Source organism: Thrips palmi, unplaced genomic scaffold (assembly GCF_012932325.1).
Source record: "Thrips palmi isolate BJ-2018 unplaced genomic scaffold, TpBJ-2018v1 HiC_scaffold_18, whole genome shotgun sequence".
NCBI lineage: Eukaryota > Metazoa > Arthropoda > Insecta > Thysanoptera > Thripidae > Thrips > Thrips palmi.
This window is the reverse complement of record NW_023144627.1, coordinates 10,786,587-10,808,760: the sequence shown is the minus strand read 5'-3', so window position 1 is coordinate 10,808,760 and position 22,174 is coordinate 10,786,587. Positions and strand designations below refer to the sequence as shown.

At 58.0% G+C, this 22,174-nt stretch overlaps 3 non-coding genes across 3 annotated transcripts; 2 read left to right on the top strand and 1 right to left on the bottom strand.

Moving 5' to 3' along the window:
- The first annotated feature begins 871 nt into the window (after positions 1 to 871).
- Trnav-aac lies at positions 872 to 944 on the top strand. Its single transcript has one exon. It is a non-coding gene; the product is annotated as a tRNA-Val (tRNA).
- A 4,521-nt stretch (positions 945 to 5,465) lies between these two features.
- Positions 5,466 to 5,538, top strand: Trnar-ccu. The gene has a single exon. It is a non-coding gene; the product is annotated as a tRNA-Arg (tRNA).
- Positions 5,539 to 5,873: 335 nt separating this feature from the next.
- On the bottom strand, positions 5,874 to 5,946 carry Trnav-aac. The gene has a single exon. It is a non-coding gene; the product is annotated as a tRNA-Val (tRNA).
- Positions 5,947 to 22,174: the final 16,228 nt, after the last annotated feature.

Genomic DNA, 22,174 nt, shown 5'->3' with positions numbered 1-22,174 from the left:
CCCTGGCACAGCATCGCGGACAGGACGCTCCATCATGCACGGTGCGGCGGTTTCCCCTGGCCTGTCCGATCTCCGGTGGATCGCCAATGACAAACGTCCGCGTGCGCGGTGAGGAAAGTCATTAAAAAGCCGAAAACCGAGAAGCCCGCGTCGCGACGCGCGCGGCGTCGTATATACCTGTGGAGCGTGGTGTGTGGAGTTCACACCCTTCCCCGCCGAGCACGTGCTGTGTGGCTGCGTGCGGAGCGGAGCCCTTCCCTCCACTGGGAAAAATAGAACCGAAGAGGACCTTTCACAACAGTCAGATCTGAACTGAACAACAAATGTAAAGGTGCATGGATCAATTTTTTCACGCGTGCTGAAATTTGGTTGCCGAATGAAAACAGTCCGTGGTTGCCGTGTCTTTGTCATCCTCGTTTCCAATTCCCCGTGCAGACACCTGGGGCCCGGGCCACGCCGGTTCGAACGCTACCCTCGAAGCGCTAAACAGGGCCCAGCTGCTTGGAAGGGCTTGACCCTCCAAGGTTGCCTGGGCACGGGTGCGCTAACGCAGGCCAACGCCGTCGCGGCCAGCCCCGACACTGTCAAAAAACCAGGCGGAAGTTTTCTCGTGGGAAACTAAGACAGGAGTCTCCGAGGCCTAAAATGGATTAATCTCTACGAAATAGGATCCGGTCGTGTCTCGCGGGGCTGCAGCACGCCGTCCTGGTGGAGCGGGTCAAGCCCCGCCACGCCCCGCCACGCCCCGCTACGCCCCACCCTGCCCCGCCCTTGTACGGGGCCACTGTCCATTACGAAACGAAACGCGGGCAGGCGCAGGCAAGGTTTCGCTGGCTACAAAGGCAAGCCCCGCTGCTGGTGCATGTCAAGCGATTCCGTGGTGTAGCGGTTATCACATCTGCCTAACACGCAGAAGGTCCCCAGTTCGATCCTGGGCGGAATCACATTTTTTTTTTCGCGGGCTCTGAAGAAAACACACGCGGGTGGAATGGCAGTGCGTACTGCAGCCGAGGAGCCTAACCCAATTTTCAGCGGAGGCTAAATTGAAAATGTTGCTAGCTGTGTAGTACTCGAGTGAACTCTGCCTGCGGCCACGCCGTGACCCCGGAACGATATGAGGTGCGAGGCTGCCGAGTCTGCCAGGTAGGAGCACACTGCGCCCAGCCGAGCGCGGAATCAAATTATCCTGGAACTACCGACTACCACCACACTGCGGAGCCCCAAGGCCGCGCCGAATTTCCGCCGGATTTTCACCAGGGACAATCACCATCAAGACCGCCATCAAGATGGCCAGCATTATCATCTTCATCTGCAGCAGCAGGAGCAAGCAGGAGTAACCCTCAGCACATGCTCTTTGATATGACGCCCTGTGCGTTTTATGGTGTGTGTGTGTGTGTGTGCGTGTGTGTGTGTGTGTGAGTGTGTGTGTTCGCGCACGCTTTCAGCGCGTACAGCAGGAAGTAATTACTATCCGCTGTATGCTCTCTAGGGGCCAGGCAAAGGGCGTCTCACACACACACACACACACACACAACACACACACACACACACACACACACACACACACACACACACACACACACACACACACAGACTGGCCATGCGTCGGCAAATATCCCCCAAGGAAGAGGCGTTGGTTGTAACGGCCGCCGACGTGTGAAAAGAAGACGTAAGGTGCATCTCTCTCACTCCACTCGATGGTGTAGGGCTTGGCTCGCCGGTGGCGCTTCTTCAACGAGACTCCCCGCAGGGCCCCGCGGGGATTGCACAACCAGGTGCATCATCTGCGGGCAGCAGCGGCCGGCCCGGCCTGAGGGAGGTGGCTGCAGCATTGGGTGCCGCGGTACAGTGGGCCAGAAGACCGGTGGAGCGGCCAAAATCCTAGACGCGTTTTGAGCTCCAGAGTCGCTAAACAGAACTCGAACCGAACGTGTGACCCCACCAATGGTTTCCTCATTCGGAGAGCAGTCCAATGGTGGGTTCGGTTCACACAGTCCTGCTTAGCGACTCTGGAGCTCAAAACGCTTCTAGAATTTTGGCCGCTCCGGGCCCACTGTGCGTGGTACAGTGTGCTGGAAGCCAACGAGCAGCATGTCCTCGGTCAGTATGGAGCGGAAGGTTGAAATTCAAATAACTTGGCTGTTCGCCTGTGTCATATTGACGCAAAATAATTCGGAAATCCGCACAAGAAACTTGGTTGCAAAAATATAATAAAATGCCCTTTTTTCTGGGTCCCTTTATGTTGGCGGTCGTGCAGACGAGGTGACCCCGGCTTTCATCACGGCGTGTCGTGTCGTTGAGTCATGTAGTCACGTGACCGAGGCGTATGACAACGCGTCGCCAACTTGACCGGCTTCAACACGGAGGGCGTCGGCACGGCGCGGCACTCGCTTGTCGCCCTTCGCGTGTCCCTTCGTGTGTCCCTTCGTGTGTCCCTTCGTGTGTCCCTTCGTGTGTCCCTTCGTGTGTCCCTTCGTGTGTCCCTTCGTGTTCACGAGGCGGCGAACCTCGCAGTCCTCTTCGTGGCTGAACCACGAAATTGCACTCATGCCGACAATTTGCCGAGCGGGGCGTGGATTCGTCCACACTTTCGGAACCCCACAGCAGCTCCCAGTGGCTTTGCCAGAAGGCTGGTGAAGGCGGACAAAATTCTAGATTCTAGAGTCGATAAATGGGACTCCACCTGAGAGTGCGACCCCACCAATGGATTCCTCGTTCGGAGAGCAATCCATTGGTGGGGTCACACGTTTGGTATGAGTCCCATTTAGCGACTCTAGAGCTCAAAATGCGTCTAGAATTTTGGCCTCCTCACCGTGCACCCTTTTGGAGATGGATCGCACGTTTGGGACAAATGGTGGCGCAGCAATGACACCAAGTCCGTTAGCCAGCAAGACAAGAGCATCCTGCTGCCAGGCGCCACCAAGGAGGTCCTTTTGTCCCCCTAGTCCCTGCCCCCCCCCTCCCCGATCCTGGTTCCGCCCTTGCGAGCCACACCCCCTTATGCCTCAACCCAGCCGGAACTGCTTCGCCCCCGTTGCGTTTGGTTTGTCCTTTTGTTCGAGTCAAGTGCTTCTCTGTCTCTCCCGCTGAGCCCCTTTCCCGCCGCTTGTCCTTTGCCAATTCCCATCTCTGTCTCTCTTATCCTCTCTTTCTTCCTCTCTCTCTCTCTCTCTTTTCTCTCTCTCTCTCTCTCTCTCTCTTTCTCTCTCTCTCTCTCTCTCTCTCTCTCTCTCTCTCTCTCTCTCCCTCTCTCGCCCACCCTCTCACTTCCTTGGAGAAACAAAACAAAATGGATTCTATGGGCGCCACCGGCTTTCCCACGGAGAAACACACACACACACACACACACACACACACACACACACACACACACACACACACACAGAGTAGCTGCTGCGCGCATGGACACGAATACAGAATGATATTGATCAATCCGTCTTCCTGTGTCTCAGTGTTTGACAGTTTTGCCGGCATCGTGATATCGCCCTGGCCTCACCTGCGTCTCCGCGAGACCGAGACAGAGGCACACGAGCCGAAAAAGCAGCCAAGTCTTGGCTAGTTTTCGGTACCATTTTCCGCGGCAAAGGCGTTGACGGGCACGTCGACACGTACCGTTGAAGCACCGGGTCTTTTTCTTCTGCTTCTCTATCCTCCCTTTTTTTTCGAAAGCCTCTCCACCGCGTGGCGTTAGTAAAACACACGTGCACCGCATCATCAGATAGGACGTGGCTTGTCTGGCTCGCCTTCCCTCGTGTCGTCTCGGTCGCTCCTGGGCCCCGGCCACAAATCAGACCGAAAATAAATTAAATTTTTAGAAAACTGGACTTTGATTCCGCGGTCGGAATGGAAATCGATCTTCGTTTCTGGCGGTGTAGCAGGGCCGCGCAGAGTGACAAGGAAACGCCAAAACGGCACGTGTCCTCCTCGACGATTGGCTAATTGGCCTGGCTGATGGCCAGCCAGCCAATGCTAGCCAGTGGCAGCCGATGCTAGCCAATGGCAAATAGATACAGTGCCAAATGAAATCAATGTGTACTGGATTAGTTCCCTGCTGGCTGCGTGTGAGTGTGTGTGTGCTGTGTGGAGGGTCCCAGCCGGACGTTCACCACGCGCGCACACACACACTCACACGCACACTCACACACACTCACTCACACACACACACACACACACACACACACACACACACACACACAGCGACTACCAGATTCGCTACATCATGAAGCGGCCGGTTTTAATTTCGTTGATGGATGAACCTAGGTCCTCGAATTCAAATTCTGCCCCCGGCCTGCCCGGCCCCGACCCGCTCCCCTCGATTTCAGCGTCCAGAAGCCGAGATCATTAATTAAATACCGACAGATTGGCGCTGTGTTCCATTTCGGACACAAGAAGATAAGGTCGACGATAACTTTTTGGTCGTTGAACATTTTTTTTTGACCGTGGCGGCTGGCCGAGCCAACCGAGCCCATCTCCGTAATCTGGGAATTAGCAACGAGGACGAGCAAGGGCATTAGTGTCCGGAGGATGGCGACCATTTGCAGTGGAGGCTACTCGCAGGCAGCGCCAAGCAGCGCCGGTAGTTCCAGTTGGTTCCAGTCCCGGCGTGGGCGCGGCTCGCTCCAATGCCCTGCATTCCAGGCGGTTCCAGGAGGCGGTTCCAGGAGGCGGTTCCAGGAGGCGGTTCCAGACACTGCCAAAAATAAAGTCGTCTTGACACTGTAAAAAGTCCCGTACTTTTGTACGGAAAATGCACAGTCAATTATAGTACGGAAGTACGGAGAAAAGTACGGAACGTCCGTACTTGTTCCACAAGAACTCGTAGTAATCGGGTACGGAAAATTAGTACAGAAGTCCTGACGACAGGTATAGACGGTCCAGGCGAATTATTGACCAGACACGTTCCGTTCTTTTTCTGTACTGTTTTCTGGCAGTGGAGATTGGCTGGCGCAGCGAAGGACGCCCCGCCAAGGAATTCCCCGAGTCCGCTTCGCAAGCTTCGCCCTTCGCGGTCCGCACAGTGTGTCCGCACGGCCGATACCGGTGAGTAATCACTGAATCATCCGAATTTGCATGTCGCTCATGTTGTTGCAGTGCCGTCCGCGGCGTCCGGCGGGTTTATCTCGAAACTGACCCGCTTGCTGACGACGCGTGCGTCGCGCTGTCGCGCCGTCGCTGGCTTGGGGCTAGCCTCGCGTCGGGTGTCACCTCGGCGCGCGCGGCACGACGCGCCACGACGCGGCACGCAGCAACAGATGGCGCCACCGCCTCGCGTAGCCTCGCGCCGTCTCCCTCCCTCTCTCCTTCTCTCTCGCGCTCACGTGGAGCGGAGCGAGCAGCCGAGCAGGCGGCCACTCCTCCACACTTGTTTTCTAAAACCCGCGTACTTTGATAGACGTCCTCGAACGGCAGCCGCCGCGTCAGCCGCTCGGATGGTGTTGGCGTCTAGCCGGTCTCCCCGCCACGTAGCCCCTGTGGCCCAATGGATAAGGCGTCGGTCTCCTAAACCGAAGATTGGGGGTTCGAGTCCCCCCAGGGGTATCCACACGTGACTTTTTTCACGCGCGTTTTTGTATAATACGATACGTTTTCGTTCGTACTGGTCGTTCGAAAATTAGAAACATGCAAAACAGTTAAAATTATTAACAAAATATTTTTTTTATTTTGGTGTGGACGTGACTGTACATTTGCAACTTTGTACATTCGTTGCGATGAAGAAAAATTGTGACAAGGCCTATATTTAAACATTCAAGGTGCACACACTAGAGAGTTCATTGGTGCGTACACAAACTTTGGAGAAAAATTTCGCGTGCACTTTGTGTGATGCCACGTCCAAAAAAAATTGTACAAACACGTGAAAGTATACAGAAATAAAATGATTCCGCCCAGGATCGAACTGGGGACCTTCTGCGTGTTAGGCAGATGTGATAACCGCTACACCACGGAATCGCCGATGGGATCAGGGACCGGGCGTGCAGTATAATAATAGCGCGCACGGGGAAAGTGGACCGGGGACCTGGGCCGGCAAGGCGGTGGGGAGCTCAAGGTGGGGACTCGACGGTGGAGGGGACAGAGCGAGAGAGAGAGAGAGAGAGAGAGAGAGAGAGAGAGAGAGAGAGAGAGAGAGAGAGAGAGAGAGAGAGAGAGAGAGAGAGAGAGAGATGCGGTGGGGGGTGCTACCTGCCCAGCCTTAGCTAGCCTTAGCCCAGCACGTGGACATTTCCCCTCCCCTCCCCTCGGACAGTCCGCAGCCTGCACCGAGGCTAGACCGAGGCCTGGGCTCAACGCCTCGCGAAATGCCATCATGATTGCATTTCTGCATCTTCAGCTGAAAATAAGAGCCTACGGGCTCGGGGATTCGCAATGATAAACCGAGAAAGAAATAAAAAAAAACACCTTGCCTCTCCTAAAACGCATATTTTCCTCTTGACGTTTTTTCCCCTTTTTATTTGAAGAGCGCTTTTGTGGTCCAGCGAGGGGAGAGAACCGCGCTCCGGTGTGCTGCGCAGGGGCGGCCGGGGGGGGGGGGGCGTCGGCCACAATGCAAATACGGGGAGACAGAGCACTGAGAGCAGTGCGTCCAAGACAGTTCGTATTTAAGGGCCCGCTAAAGGCTCGGCGGAGGGCGCGTTTGGAGCCGGCCGGAGGCCCGCGAGGCCTCCGCGCGGCGATACATGTGTCTCGATTGCGCCCAAACGCGTTGTCGGATCGAGTTGAAACTTTGCAGGGGCATTCGAGATGAACCAGCCTCGACGCCAGCATGTTCAAAAAAATTCCAAAATTTTTAGTTTGGCTGAAATTAACCGAAAACTGCCCCGGGTCTTCCAGCCAAAATACGGGAAAAAGCGTTCAACAGTGTTGTAGTCACTAGCTCCAATAAGAAGTTCCTGTAACCCGGTTTCAATACCTTGAACGGTGTGGCCGGAAACTGTTAAACGCCGAACGAAAATCGGGACTTAGCCGCTGGAGGTGCGCCGAGCCTAGGCCGACTAGGCGAATCAAAGGACCGGCCCCGAGGCCCCCGCCGCCCCTCCCGCACCCCGCCGGCCCTGCACTGCACCGACGGGCTCCCTTTGTCTGCGCCCGGCCGTCTGGCCCGGCGCCTGCCTGCCCGTCGGGGCGCGTCCGCACCAAGTGTTTTTGCATTGATTGTCTCTGTCGCACTGGTAGCGGCAGACCTGAGTGACAGAGAAGGCACAGCGGCTGCAATGCGGACGCTACTCAGAGAGCTCCGGCGAGGAGGCCTCGATGCGGTCCCAGCCGAACCCGAGTCAGCCGCCTCTACGGGTTCTAAGGGCCAAAGAACGGCTGGAAAAGTCACCATTTTCAAAATCACATTTAAAGTGCGTTTCAGAACGCGCTGATCGTTTCTATACCTACTAAAATTTTCCGATGCGTTGCCGCCAAAATTGCCGTAGAAAGGTCCCGTTTTCAGCCAAATTCCTAGTTTTTTCTGCTCTTTACGGCACTATTCTCAAAATACCCCCTTTCTTCCAAATTTCCAAATTTTGTTTCTGCTCCAGTCCCTTTTGTTCGGCAGCGGCAATTGACCTGCTCGAGGGTCGGGCCGCCCAGGCATGTGGCCCCGGACCCCAGCCCGACCCAGCCCGGACCCCATTATCGTCAAACAAAAGGGACTGGCGCTCGAACTAAATTTTGAAATTTTGAAGAAAAAGGGTATTTTGAGAATGGTGCCGTAATGAGCAGAAGAAACTAGGAATTTGGGTGAAAACGGGATCTTTCTACGGCAATTTTGGCGGTAACGCATAGGAAAATCTTGATAGGTATAGAACTGATCAGCGCGCTTTGAAACGCGCTTTGGATTTGATTTTGAAAATGGTGTCATCATGGGCCAATCTTTGGCACTTGGAGCCTGTGGACTGACGTTCTGCTAGAACCGCATCGAGGCATCGCAGGCCGGCAGGTAGGCTCCCGCCGGCCCAGATGGCCGAGTGCAGCCCGTCGGTGCAGTGCAGGGCCGGCGGGGTGCGAGAGGGGCGGCGGGGGCTTCGGGGCCGGTCCTTTGATTCGCGTTGCCCGGCCTAGCCTGCCGGGACTCGGCGCGCCTCCAGCGGCTAAGTCCCGATTTTCGTTCGGCGTTTAACAGTTTCCGGCCACACCGTTCAAGGTATTGAAACCGGGTTACAGGAACTTCTTATTGGAGCTAGTGGCTACAACACTGTTGAACGCTTTTTCCCGTATTTTGGCTGGAAGACCCGGGGCAGTTTTCGGCTAATTTCAGCCAAACTAAAAATTTTGGAATTTTTTTGAACAGGCTGGCGTTGAGGCTGGTTCATCTCGAGTGCCCCTGCAAAGTTTCAACTCGATCCGACAACGCGTTTGGGCGCAATCGAGACACATGTATCGCCGCGCGGAGGCCTCGCGGGCCTCCGGCCGGCTCCAAACGCGCCCTCCGCCGAGCCTTTAGCGGGCCCTTAACGACTGCACGCACCCGCCCACACATTGATTCAAATAGATCAATTTCAAAATTTGAGAATTATTTTTTTAAATAACCTTTTTTTAAACTTTTTATTGGTGTTTGTCCAGCCACGATAGCTGTGACTCACGTCGGATCGTAGGTTGACCGCGGCGTTTACTCGTGGATAAGGCGATAAGCGTAGTGTTCCGGTCGACAACTGCACCACTCCCACGTCGATGCCGCAGACAGGCACTCGTCCCGGCTACTCCTTCTTCCCGCCCTTCCCGCCGCTGGTGTGGTTATTACCAGGTTTACCGCATTTCGGAGAAACCCCATACCTGACTGCCTGCGCCCGAGCGGGGTTTCCCGAGGGTTTCCCGTGGGTTTTCCCCGCCGTCTGTTGCTCCGGCGCCAAATTCAATATTTCAAACGATTTTCCCGCACTCGGATTACCCCCCCCCCCTCCCCCGCCACCACTCTGGTCGAGACACCCCCTGCTGCGAAATGGATGTCCCGGCGCGTCTCGAGTCCCCAAACCGCCCCGCCGAGCCGCCGAGGCTGGCAACACGGAGCCGATTTTCAGGGCCGCCGAAGAACGCCGAAGAATGCCGACGCCTGCCGAAGCAAGGCCGCGAAGGCGCAACCCCTCCGGAGAGGCTTCCCGAGACGGCTCCGGGCGGGATTCTCATTTTGAATAATTTATCGAAATAACCCACATTGTCCTGCGTCACGCGCTGCTCGTCCTTGCTTGCTCTGCTTGCTCTGCTCCGCGGAGAGTGGTTAAGAATCACTCTCCGAGGGGAGGGGTGGTTCCCTCCTCCTCCCTGGATCCGCCCTGGATCACGGGACCCTCTGGCGGGGCGGCGGCAGAGCGACGATTTATCCCCAAAAGTCCACCGTTAGATTTCTATCTCCACTACCTCCAACTTTTTATTTATTTATTTATTTTTTTCTGGGAAACGTTGCTGGCGGGCCGGATTCGGAGTTTTTGTTTCCCTCTCGCTTCCTCGCTTCTTCCGTTCTCTACAAGAACGTCCGCTTCTTTCAGGCGACCTTCACACGAGGCTAAATGCTGACTGCGACGACCTTGGGCGGAAATAACGAGACTTAAAACGAGAATGTAAAATGAAGAAGGAAAACGAGCCGCAGTGGCCTTTTTTCCAACTTTTTCATTCCGTTTTTCTTTTAGTGCGGCCGTGGGCGCCGACGTCGCGTGAGCGAATCCGAATCCAGTCTCGTAATTGAACCAACATTTTCGGCGTCAGCGCGAAACGCCGTGTCGCGAGAGGCAATCAGGGGACGGTCCAGCAGCAAGGCCATTCCGAATGAGTGTTAGGTCGTCGTCGGTCTCTGTCGCACCCGACCGGGGCGCGCCGAGAGTGCGAGAGGCGGAGAGTGGCATGGATTCAGCCTGCGGGGAACGGGGTCGGCACCCCGCGTGCGTGGCTGCTGGTTGTGCTGCCTACACTGCACGGCGCTCTGGCCGCGGCACAGTGGGCCAGAAGACCGGTGGACGCGGCCGAAACTCTGGACGCGTTTTGAGCTCCAGAGTCGCTAAACAGGCCTCGAACTGAAAGAGTGACCCCACCAACGGATTCCTCGTTCAGAGAGCAATCCATTGGTGGGGTCACACGCCCGGTTTTGTCCGCCTGCACCGGTCTTCTGGCCCACTGTACGCCTCCACTTCGCTGGGGAGTTAAAGCAGCAGCAACCCGAATGCAGTTTCCCGAACGCGCTTCGGCCGTTGGTATGGTAGTGCGGTACCTCCCCTCCCCAGAGTCGTAATGCTGAGTAATGTAAGGGCTGTGCCTCGGCTGCGCCATGCAGACGCTGCCCCCGCCGGCTGGCTCCGAAGAATCGTGCTGTCTCTCTCGCACCCGCGCGGGATGCCCCACGAGTGCGACAGAGACAGAGCGACGCTCTCTGCCTGCGGCCTGCGGCGCGAGATTGCCTTTATTACAAAGTTGGCGTTATAAGCGGCGACGTGCTCTCCGCGCCAAAACGATGGTCCGCGGAGAGACTGGCGCCGGTTTTTGTTCCGAGTGTACTTACTTTGGCGGACCAGGACCAGACAGGGACACGGCGCGCACGGCGGCCACAAAGCAAATCCCACCCCTTCCGCTCCGTGGCCATGCCATGCCGTGGCCATGCTGCTCCAGTAATCACCGGAATGGCTGCTGGTGCCCGTCCTGGACATGGAAACCGCAGTCGGACCCGTTAGCGGACATCGTGTCCTTACTTCGGCGACCGCGGCGGCCGTGGTGGCCGTCCGTGGTGCGACCGTGGTGGCCGTGTCCATGGTGGCCGTGTCCGTGGTGGCCGCGTCCATGGTGATGGTCGGCATGGCGGCGACCACCATCATGGAGGTAGCCGAGCGCACATCATTAAGTGCAGGCCGTGCGGGTCGGCCGGCCTCTGGAACACTACGTTACTCCTACACAGTTCATCATTTTCTTCCCCTTGATGCTATTTTTGTGATTTCCCGTCCCCGTGTTCGCCGAGTGTAGACCGAGACCAAAGGGCCCAGCCAGGCGCGGCGTGAGTGAGCCGAGGCTGCATGCAGCAGAAGAGGGGAATCTGGATAGAACGGCGCCAAACGAGGAGGAAACTGCAAAGAAAATACAAATGGGGAGAAAGATAAATCTGAAACACAAGCCGGTCGCCCCCGCGCGACCCTGGAGAGGAAAAGCCCACTGTGATTCGCAGCCCTCGATGCCCTACACTGCTGGCTGGTTGTCCCGCCCTGCGATTCGAGGTCCAAGACTGGACTCTGTCCTCTCCATAATAATCGATAATAATACTCCCCATCGCGTTCAGCGAATCAATAAACTGCATGAGGGCTAAATTTGTATCGGGGGCCGTAAATTCCCCCCCCCCTCCCCGCCTCGGTTCTCTTGGACCACTCCACTCGGAATTGGCCGAACCCTCCCTAATCGACCCTTATGTTAATCCCGCCCTCCAGGAGACAGATTTAAAACGGCCGCAGATTAAATTCCGTCCCGTCGCATCCGAATATTTTACGCCCGTCCCACGCGTGTCACCTGCGGATGAATAATTGTTTTTACATTTTTCCACTTCGAAACTTTTCTTTCTGCTTTTTTTTCGTTGTTGTATTTTTTTTTGCGCTTGATGGCGCTTGCTCATTCTGGATGCGGCCGGGGATTGGGTCCAAAGTAAGTTGGCCGGGGCGGCCGTAAGGCCGTAAGGGTGGGTATAAAGAGTTTGGGGTCGAGGGTCGACGCCGAGGGGGAGGGGGAGGAAACTTTGTGTGACCTAATCACTCCTGGAATTCGAGGGAGCCACGCGTTGCAGAACTGCAGCGGGGGGCAGCACCGGGGGAGGGGGCGGGGGCGGGGGAAATCCCGCGGGGGTGGTGACGGCAGCGGCGGGGGCGAGGCGGGGGCGAGGGAGGCGCTATTGATCGCCGCACCGCCAGCGCCCCGCTGCTGCCTCCGCCCCGGCACTCCCGGCACGGCAGGCACGGCGGCAGGCACGGCAGGGGGAGGTAGGCAACCCCAGCAGCCGGCCGTGGCGGTGCGGCGGTCCGGGGGCTTGACGGGGGGCTTGACGGGGGGCTTGACGGGGGGTGGCTGCGAAGGCGATACGCCGAGTCGTTGGACTCGTCAATCGCGGGATGGCAGGGCGGACGGGGCGACCTTGGCGAACGACCTTGACGGCCTCGACGGCCGCCACACTGCCAAGGACCCCGTCGCACAGTGGGCCAGAGACCGGCGCAGGCGGCCAAAACTCAAGGCACGTTTTGAGCTCCAGAGTCGCTATAAGGGAATCGAACCGAACGTGTGACCCCATCAATGGATTGCTCTCCGAACGGGGAATCCATTGGTGGGGTCACACGTTCGCTTCGAGTCCCATTTAGCGACTCTGAAGCTAAAAAGGCGTCTAGAGTTTTGTCCACCTCCACCGGTCTTCTGGCCCACTGTGCGTCGGCCTATGAGGTCGCGCCGTCGTTGACACTCCACGCACACGCAGACACGCACACGCACGCTGCTAAAATCAAGTGGGGCTTCTGGCGGGGTCGGTCCCCTCTGCCTTTGAGGGCCGCGCCCGACCGCGCCCTGTCCGCCCCGCCGGCCTCCTTGGCCATGGCGGGCACGTCCGCGGCCTGGCGACCGCCCCACTGGCCGGGCCCCAGACGACCGGCGGGGACTTGGCTGGGGGGACGCTGCACCTACAATCCGCGCCGGAAGCCGGATCGACCACCTTGCCGGGAACACCGAACAACGGCCATCCCATCGCCGGGTGCAGATGGCCATCACTACGCGGGGTGTGCGGGACTTCGCTCTGAGTCAGCATGTGTAACTGTGGCTTTGTTTTCGCCTGACTGCCTCACGCACGCATTCAGGGCCCCGGTGGCGAGAAGTTATTAAACAAACGCACACACTCTAAATGTTCTACAGTGAAGATTCTCCATATTATGGTGACAATGTTCCATATTATGGTGGTGCAGCTTCGTAACATACCATCGAGAATTCACTGTACCTTATAGAGATTTTGACGAATTTCGTTGGTATTATGGAGAAAATCTCCACCATATTATGTTGGTGCAGCCTTTCACCGTAAGACATTTACTGTGCACACGCGCACACACACACAGACGCCGTCCGCGGAGTACATCGTTTGTACGACCTCTTTTTGTCCGACCTGCCGAAATTCGTCCGACCTCCTTCCCGCTGTTATATTTTTCTACGACCTCTTTTTGTCCGACCTTACCACCGCCTCAGCCCCCTGCCCCCTCAACACTCGACAAACAACACATGGTACCCACGACGGAGTCATATAAATTTTGGTTTAAAATAAAACGTAAAAAATTTGAACCCTACGACCCTCTCCCCCCCGCAATGGGGGTTCGAGCCGCCTGCTTAACTTCGGTGTTCGGATGGGAACCGGTGTGTCCAGGCTTTAAACTGCTACCGCATAGTTCAGCTTCTGTAGGACCGCTATTGCCTTCTTACACATGAAGGACCGCCTTATGAGGGCAGCCGGCGATCGTAGGGTGACAGAGATAGAGAGACAGAGAGAGACAGACAGAGAAGAGGTTTGGTGGGAGCTTCTTGTTTTCGTAGGGTTGGTTGTGTACCCCATGGTACCCCCACTGTCCGGCGCTCCCGTACCGAACATACAGCGTTTTAGGCCAGCTTCAAAGGACTTATCATCGCCTCCCCGACGAATCAAGGAGGCACCACCCGCAACCACACACCGGATGGTCTGGATTGATGGATCAAATACGCCATCGCTCCAGTGCCGAGGCCAACCCGCCGAAGCGGATTGCTTTTTAGACACCCACAGCGGAGTGGCCAGGTGAATGTGACTCTGACCACTACGCTATCACGCTTGTACGTCTCGCCGAGTGTTGGACGACGGGTTTGAATTGCAGTGGGAGGAAGGCAGTCGAAAAATGTAATGAAATGATGGGATTCGATCCCCGGACCCCGCCATCGGGATCACACGACATTACGCTCTCGGCCACCACGGCCCGTCTGTTGTGGAGCGGCGTGAGGTGGGTTCTTGCCGCAACAGGACTCGACCGACCCGGTCAAAATTTCGCAAGAAGTTGAGGGAGTCGAACCGCCGACCCTACCACAGGGAACCGACGCCTCTACTCCTTGGACCACCACGTCCCACGCTCAGAGCGGGCTCTCGTTTACGGGTTTGAACCGCACTGGGTGAGGCAGTAAAATTAAATGGAAATATTTGTTAGGAGTCGAACCTCCGGCATGTGGGCCTGTTGCCCACGGCTCCGCTCTGATGGCCTCAAACCACCACCCATAGGATAGCAAGTCGAAAAAACTTTAGTGACGCTGGTATTCGAACGCCGGCCTGCGTTTACTCGGTCCCATGTCTCTAACCTCTCGGCTATCACAGCAGTTGTAAAACTGCACGGAAGCTTTGTTCCTATGACAGGTGTAGCCGAGAGGTTAGAGACGAGGGACCGAGTTACCGCAGGCCGGCGTTCGAATACCAGCGTCACTAAAGTTTTTTCGACTTGCTATCCTATGGGTGGTGGTTTGAGGCCATCAGAGCGGAGCCGTGGGCAACAGGCCCACATGCCGGAGGTTCGACTCCTAACAAATATTTCCATTTAATTTTACTGCCTCACCCAGTGCGGTTCAAACCTGTGAACGAGAACCCACGCCGAGCGTGGGACGTGGTGGTCCAGAGAGTAGAGGCGTCGATTCCGAGTGCAAGGGTCGGCGGTTCGACTCCCCCAGCTTCTTGCGAAATTTTGACCGGGTCGGTCGAGTCCTGTAGCGTTAAGAACCCACCTCACGCCGCTCCACATATCATGGGCCGTGGCGGCCGAGAGTGTAAAGTCGTGAGATCCCATTGACGGAGTCCGGGGATCGAATCTCACCATTTCATTACATTTTTCGACTGCCTTCCTCCCACTGCAACTCAAACCCGTCGTCCAACACTCGGCCGGACGTACAGCGTGATAGCGTAGTGGTCAGAGTCACATTCACCTGGCCACTCCGCTGTGGGTGTCTAAAAAGCAATCCGCTTCGGCGGGTTGGCCTCGGCACTGGAGCGATGGAGTATTCGATCCATCAATCCAGACCACCCGGTGTGTGGTTGCGGGTGGTGCCTCCTCGACTTGTCGGGGAGGCGATGATAAGTCCTTTGAAGCTGGCCTAAAACGCTGTATGTTCGGTACGGGAGCGCCGGACAGTGGGGGTACCATGGGGTACACAACCAACCCTACGAAAACAAGAAGCTCCCACCAAACCTCTTCTCTGTCTGCCTCTCTCTGTCTCTCTATCTCTGTCACCCTACGATCGTCGGCTGCCCTCATAAGGCGGTCCTTCATGTGTAAGAAGGCAATAGCGGTCCTACAGAAGCTGAACTATGCGGTAGCAGTTTAAAGCCTGGACACACCGGTTCCCATCCGAACACCGAAGTTAAGCAGGCGGCTCGAACCCCCATTGCGGGGGGGAGAGGGTCGTAGGGTTCAAATTTTTTACGTTTTATTTTAAACCAAAATTTATATGACTCCGTCGTGGGTACCATGTGTTGTTTGTCGAGTGTTGAGGGGGCAGGGGGCTGAGGCGGTGGTAAGGTCGGACAAAAAGAGGTCGTAGAAAAATGTAACAGCGGGAAGGAGGTCGGACGAATTTCGGCAGGTCGGACAAAAAGAGGTCGTACAAACGATGTAGACCCCCTCGGCGTGCCCCGGGGTATCTGCTTCCCATTTCGTCGTGGCCTTCCCCGGAGGGCATCTCGAGGAAGTTGTCAAAAGTTGGTCCTTTTGCAGCTCTGCCTGCTCACCCTGTGCTCACCCCACTGGAGCCAAGCTGGAGCAGCCTGGAGAGCTGTTGGAGAGGGAGCGGCGGCAAGTTCGGGTCATCGTGACAGCGAGAAGCAGAAGCACCGTGTTACAATGTTGGGCGGAATGAACAACTCGAAAAGCATGCCGGCTCAGCGCCTTTTGTTGGCGAATGCTCATTAAAAGTCGCCGATCGCTGCCAGACAGACGCGAGTGACCACAGCCGCGGGAAAAGTGCTTCCCCAGCACGACAACCACACCGGCCACGCCACGCCACCACGGACAACAACCCCTTCGCCGCCGCCGACCCGCCCCTCGTCCAGCCCTGCGACCCTATACACTTCCATTCTAACTTGCCATTTTCCCTTTCTCCTTCTCTCTCTCTCTCTCTCTCTCTCTCTCTCTCTCTCTCTCTCTCTCTCTCTCTCTCTCTCTCTCTCTCTCTCTCTCTCTCGTTTAATTAAAGTCCTTGGCCGTAACGGCGGGCCTTGTTGCTGGCTGGCTCTGTTTATTCGCGAGTCGGCGGATTCACAAAAAGGTAAGGACAATTATTCTTTTAATTTCTGTTTTTCGAGAGTCCTTTTGATTTTGTGTCACTTTTGGGTCGGAGTGTCTGCTTTCGGTTTGTTTCCCCAGCTCTTATTCGCCGTCTTCGCCGCAGCCTGAGCCGGCCGAAGCAATCGCCAAACTTTGCACGCCGTTTTGCGCTCGCTGCGGCGGGGCGAGGCGGGCGGGGCGCGTCGGGGCGCGTGGTGCGAGGCGGCGACGACGAGCACCAGCAGCAGCACCACCAGCAGCAGGGTATCAGCCGCGCTCCTTTCGCGCAAAAAAAAAATCGAGAGAGGAATTTCTGACGCGCGTCTCTTGTGTCCGTGCGAGGGAGGACCTCCCCCTGGACTCCCATGGTCACTCTTCTGACCGAAACGACACACAGTGGGCCAGAAGACCGGTGGAGGCGGACAAAACTCTAGACGCGTTCTGAGCTCCAGAGTCGCTACATGGGACTCGAACCGAACGTGTGACCCCACCAATGGATTGCTCTCCGAACGAGGAATCCATTGGTGGGGTCACACGCTCGGTTCGAGTCCCGCGACCCTGGAGCTCAAAACCGCGTCTAGAGTTTTGTCCGCCTCCACCGGTCACTGCGCGACGGCCTTCTCGTGGCGGTCCGGGCTCACCTCGGCTGGCTAGCTCCCCTCGCCCTGCAGCAGCCTTCACTCGACTTGGGCAAGGTCCCCGGGGCTCGTTCATCATAACTTCCGCCGCAAATCCAGCAGCCCCGGCCGCCGGGCCCGGCAGCGCACGCAGCGTCGGGGAGGGTCAGGCTGCTCCGGAGCGCCGTTAGATTATACATTACGACGCATAAAAGCGTAAAGTCACCCCTCCGGACCCCACGGCCGCGAGCAGCGCTGCCACTCACGGCGGGGCCCGGAGGGGCGGGGCTGGACCGTCGCAGGTGGCAAACTTTAGAAGCTGAACCGCTGGAAAATACAAGGCAGCAGCGCGAGGGCGACGACTCGCGAAAATTTCTTCTCGTTCTTTTTTTATTTTTTTTCCATTTTATTGTTTGCGAACGGTGCACCTGCGCATGCTGCATCGGCGGGGGTGGCACGGCACGGCGCGGCACTCGGTGGAGGGTTGTCGACCTGTGGGGTCACTGCACTGCAAGGGACCATGCGCTCAAAGTCCCGGAGTCTAAACCCGGTGGCGGCGTGGCGGCGCGGCGGCGCGTCGCGGCGTGAGTGAGAACTGAGAAGGGGGTGGGGGCGTCCTCGGCGTGAGAGGCGCTCAGGACTCCGGCTAGAGGGTCATGCACTTGCAGGCCGTAATTGGCGCGGCGCCTCTACGTCCATCCCTCTCGCTCGCACTCCATCACACTGCTTTCTATCTCTCTCTTTTTTGGTCTCCGTGATGTTGTTGGCATCGCTCTGACCGATGGCGCACGCGAAAAAGGTGGCCGTCGTGGGGTAAGGGGAAAGCAAGCGACCCACTAACGCGCGGTGGGGACGCGAAGGGCCTGCTTGGAGGGGGCGGGCACGGCGACGGCGCGACAGCGGGCACAGGTGGCGCGCGTCCCCTAAAGCTGTCACCCCCCCCCCCCCGCCCCCGGTGCCCCGATAACTTAACCACAGCCAACGCAGGACGCGGAGGAGGAGAACTCGGCGGTTTGGCTTTCTGATTGATCGGTTTGGCAGCACGTTGGTGCGACGCGGCCTGCTGCAGCAGCCCGCCGTGAGTCAACGCGACCGCTGCGCTGCTCGCCGGGGGGGTCGAGGCGCACAGTGGGCCGAAGTGCAGGCGCCGGCGGCCAAAACTCTAGACGCGTTTCGAGTTCCAGAGTCGCCAAACAGGACTCGAACCGAGCGTGTGACCCCACCAATGGATTCCTCGTTCGGAGAGCTATCCAGTGGTGGGGTCACACGTTCGGTTTGAGTCCCATTTAGCGACTCTGGAGCTCAAAACGCTTCTAGAGTTTTGGCCGCCTGCGCCGGTCTCTGGCCCACTGTGCGGCGCTCCGTGCGCTCTGTGCGCCCTGCAGCGGCGAGGCGGCTGAGGCCGGGGTTGCGGGGGTTGCGGCAGCCCACGTGAAGGGGGTGGGGTGGGGGCGGGGCACGGACAAGTGCCATTAAAATTCAAGCAACGTCGTAAACCCCGTGTGTTTGTCCACTCCAGCGAGCCGGATCGGAACGACGCAACGACAGGGGCCGATCGGAAGTCTGCGGGGACGAGCGGACCGACGGACATGCAGACAGACAGGCAGACAGGGAGACAGACAGACGGACGGACAGACAGACAGACAGACAGACAGACAGACAGACAGACAGACAGACAGACAGACAGACAGACAGACAGACAGAGACAGAAAAGGCAGACGGGCAGACTATTGCGTGATCAGTCAAAATCAAACCGACCTCGGAAGCACCCACCCCGTTCATCCCCCCGGCCCTCCCTCCGACTGAACTGCAGGGACAGTGCAGCATCACGTACTACCGCCCTCTTCCAGTGGCGCTGGCTCCAGGCGCTCCAGGCGCTCCAGGCGCTCCAGGCGCTCCAGGCGCTCCAGGCAGGACACTATCACGTCTTCACGGCCGATTAGACGCCAAGATCACTTTGGTCCGAGGCATGGCCGGGGTCGCTGCAGGCTTGGGGTCCGTGAGGGCGCCTCTCCAGTCGTTTTGGTTCACTAGCTTCTTCTTCATTAGTCGAGACAAGCCTTTTTCTCTCAGAGAATCTAGCAGCCTTTACGTTTTCTGCCTTTTTTTTCAGAGTTGTTAACGGAGTTGGTACCCGTGGATCGCATAAATTCAGAACTTCCCCGAGTCTGGGTTTTCTCTGCAGTTGTTTTTCCGATACGCTGGCAAAGCTGGGCAAAGCACCCTGCTGGTCTGGAGCGGGTTACGTATACCCCCGAGGAGAGTCGAAGAGTTACGCTGCATTTCTCTCCCCGCATTTCCTGCCCCATTTTTATTTCACTACATCAGTATCGCGTTTCCGACAATAATTACGGCCGAAGGTAGACAGTTGGCGAACAAAAGTTTTCTACTCGAGCGGGGGCGCAGGCCGACGGGGCGCACGCAGCGCAGCGTGCCCGGCCTCGGCCCGGCCGCGCACTGCCAGGCTGTTTCCGGCCCGTCCGCAACTCTTTCGCGAAACAACAAAAACAACAACAGGGGAGCACATCGCGCCGCTGTAATTTATCTTGTAATACGGCGGCTCACTGAATCACGCTTCAGGCCTCAGTTACCTCGACCGGCGCGAGAAAAACGCCACTGTGAAGAACGAGATCGCCTTCTTCATCATCGCCGTCTTCAGTCTCTGAGAAATCCTATTTGGCGCGTAGATTCACGCCCCCCCCCCCCCTTCCCACGGCCTTGCTAATGCCACCCCAGTGTTCTCACCCCCACCCCCTTCCGGCGAGTTTTCCGAAATTAACAATAAGCAGGCAGACGCTCCGCACGCTCTGACGACGCCCGACGCCCCCTGGGCGAGGCTAGGCGAGGCTGGGCGAGGCTAGGGCGACGCCAAGCCCTCCCAAGGCCGCGTGCTGTGCGCTGAGCGGCGCTGAGCGGCGCTGTGCGTGGGTGGCCTGGCTACGCCCGGCTGGCATACGCGCCCTGCCAGCGTGTCTTGTAAAGTTGGCGGGGCCGCGGCGTGGCAGTAACTCACGTAATGGCTCATAAAAGCAGACCAGGTACGGAAAGGGTTGCAAAGTAGACGGCCAAGTTTCGCCCGCGTCGCCAATCAGGGGGAATCTGGTACTGGCGCCGTGCGCGAGGCCGTGTCCCAGGCCGTGGCCCAGGCCGTGCCCCAGGCCTTGTCCGAGGCCGGGGCCGAGGCCAACTGTGTCACGGAGTCACCGAGGCGTGGCGGCACAGGCCGAGGCCAGCTGGCCAGCTGATGAGCGGGGCAGAGGGTAGCGGCGTGCGCCGGCGTGCCGAGGCCGGGCGTTGCTTCGCCTGCTTCGCCACGTGCCCCGGGCAGCTGATTTCCCTGGGGGCGCTTGGCCACGGCTTGCCGCTGCGCTTGGCGCCACGCTACGCCACGCGCTTGGTCGCGGACGCTCCGGCAGATGAGTGGTAGTAATGCCCCGACGGGCCCCGCCGTGCCTCGCGCTACCGAGCTATTCATTCAAGCGAAATGACCGGGCGTGCCCCCCCCCTCTCTCTCTCTCTCCATCTCTCTCTCTCTCTCTCTCTCTCTCTCTCTCTCTCTCTCTCTCTCTCTCTCTCTCTTCCACAGCCGAGCCCTGGGCCTTAGTTGAGGCAGCAGATCGCGATAATTTATCTCCTCGCATTTTGGACGTGACTACGCAGACTATTCGAACCCCGTTCTTCCTCTTTGAGGGGATGGACTGCTAGGGGCCCGAGCGGAGGGGACCGGACGTGGCGGGCAACCCTTCACGCCAGACCCCGAAGAAAAAGGCATTTTCCGAACCCGGTTGGAGCGGTGGATAGATGTGCCTCGGACTCCAAACAGCGAAAAGAGAAGTGACCTCAGATCGTTGCCATCCCCACGAACAGTCGGACTGGAGCGGTACAAATTAGCAGGGAATGTTCATCATACGGTCAACTCAGAAGGCTCCGGCCGCGAGTCGAACCCGCGCCTGCAGCGTCGCGTGTCGGACTTTTTCCACCAGCCTATCGCCTCTTCCCTGAGGGCGGGGCGAACGATACCGAACATGTCCCAGTGGTGGGGGAACCTGAGCCAGAGCTGGCGCCGGACAGGAGGGGGAGGGGGCAGCGTGCCTCTCGCTCGCTCCCGCGTCCCGCCCGAAAGCACTTCACGACGGGGACGGAGAGAGACAAACGAAGCGACCACGCGGCTCTAGATTCTGGTGATGCTGGCTGGCGACAAAAAGCGGACACGCCACCTAGGTGTCCACGTGGCCAGCGTTAGCGGCGTCAGCGAGGCTAGAGTGGCCACGCGGTCCTCTTCGCGGCACGCGACACGAGGGACGACACGTCGGGCTTGCGCGAACGGAACAGGAGCAGGATTGCCACCGGTGAAGACAGCCATCGCCTTTAGAGCGCCACTTTAGGCGCCCTCTGAAAATCCCTTTCAAAAATTCGGAAACATGTTCAAGCAGCTGGTCTACGGGAGTCCTGCGCCGGGGTCGCTGCGGGCGTTGCTTCAGCGCAACAGTAGCAAGGAGTTAACGATCCCTCCGAATGAAACAAGTCAGCGGCGTGTGTGGGAGAGACGAAAAGAGCATCAAAACTATTTCCAGGAGAAATGTAAGGTTGGCACACGAATGCTGGTGGTTTCGCGCCGGCGTGCGTGCACGCTCCACACGTGCGTGCGGTGCGTTCCTCCACGCACCGCCTTGCTACGCGTTGCGTCCGTCGCGTCGCATCACTCCTCGCATCGCACACAGTGCACACAGTCCAGCACAGTGAGGTGGCAGACCGGGAGGAGCAGACCAGGGGGAGCCGGGGAGCCAGAGGTAGCCAGCCTCAAAGTCATGGCTTGCTCGTTTGCGATCCGCGGCCGAGATCTTCCGCGTTATCCTCGCTACTCCATTCGTCGCTGTCTCTCTCGCTCTGGTGGAGCGTCCCGTAGGGCCCCGTAGGGGTGCGAGAGAGGCAGCGTCGGAGTCGCTCGCCTGAGTGCTGCGTGCGGCAAGCACGGCTGCCTCGCCACGCACTTGATCAGCGTGCTGCACGCGTTTCCTCTCTCTCTCTCTCTCTCTCTCTCTCTCTCTCTCTCTCTCTCTCTCTCTCTCTCTCTCTCTCTCTCTCTCTCTCTCTCTCTCGTGATTTGCGAACATCTCACGAAGAACTATTTCCCCGGCGGTTCCAGCACGTATACGAGTGCAGCGGAAGCGGGTCCTTCCCTCGGTCCTTCCCGCCCAAAGCGTCCCGCCGGACGAATCGAGGCTGCCCGGCCGGGGCTCCGGGGCGTGGCATGGCGTGGCGGGCCGTCTCGAGGAGACCAGGCACGCAACCTGCTAGGGTCACGTAGGCGACATCGTCTGG